Source organism: Alligator sinensis, unplaced genomic scaffold (assembly GCF_000455745.1).
Source record: "Alligator sinensis unplaced genomic scaffold, ASM45574v1 scaffold32_4, whole genome shotgun sequence".
Taxonomy (NCBI): domain Eukaryota; kingdom Metazoa; phylum Chordata; order Crocodylia; family Alligatoridae; genus Alligator; species Alligator sinensis.
The window spans coordinates 74,244-74,666 of record NW_005843487.1 but is presented as its reverse complement, the minus strand read 5'-3'; positions in this window follow the sequence as shown (position 1 = coordinate 74,666).

Sequence of the window (423 nt, the reverse complement as noted above, 5' to 3'; positions counted from 1 at the left end):
TCTCGGGAAAGATATGACAACACCTGTAATTAGGGCTCCAGCAGGCTGGATGCTGTGATGAACCCTTAACCATTGTTCAAATGTTGCCCATACCCCCTCTGACTTGGTCTCTTGCCTCAGCATTCCCTAACCCGGCAACCGAGTTTTAGTCAATCAAGTTTAAATAGGCCTCCCATAGTGGGACCGGGGAATGTACGGCCCGAGATGCCTATTAAACTTAGAGCTGTGTGTGTGTCTGGGGGGGAAAAGTCCTTAGTAAATCCAGATTAGAACTGGTCTGATAAATATTGAGCTGGGTGTGTGTGAACATGGGTTGATTAACATTTGGAGCACAGATTCCCCATCATGCAGTGCTGCCCTGCTTCTCTGGTCCCCGAATTCACTGCAGTCTCTGCTTCAGGCTTTCTGTTCTCCATCTCTCAC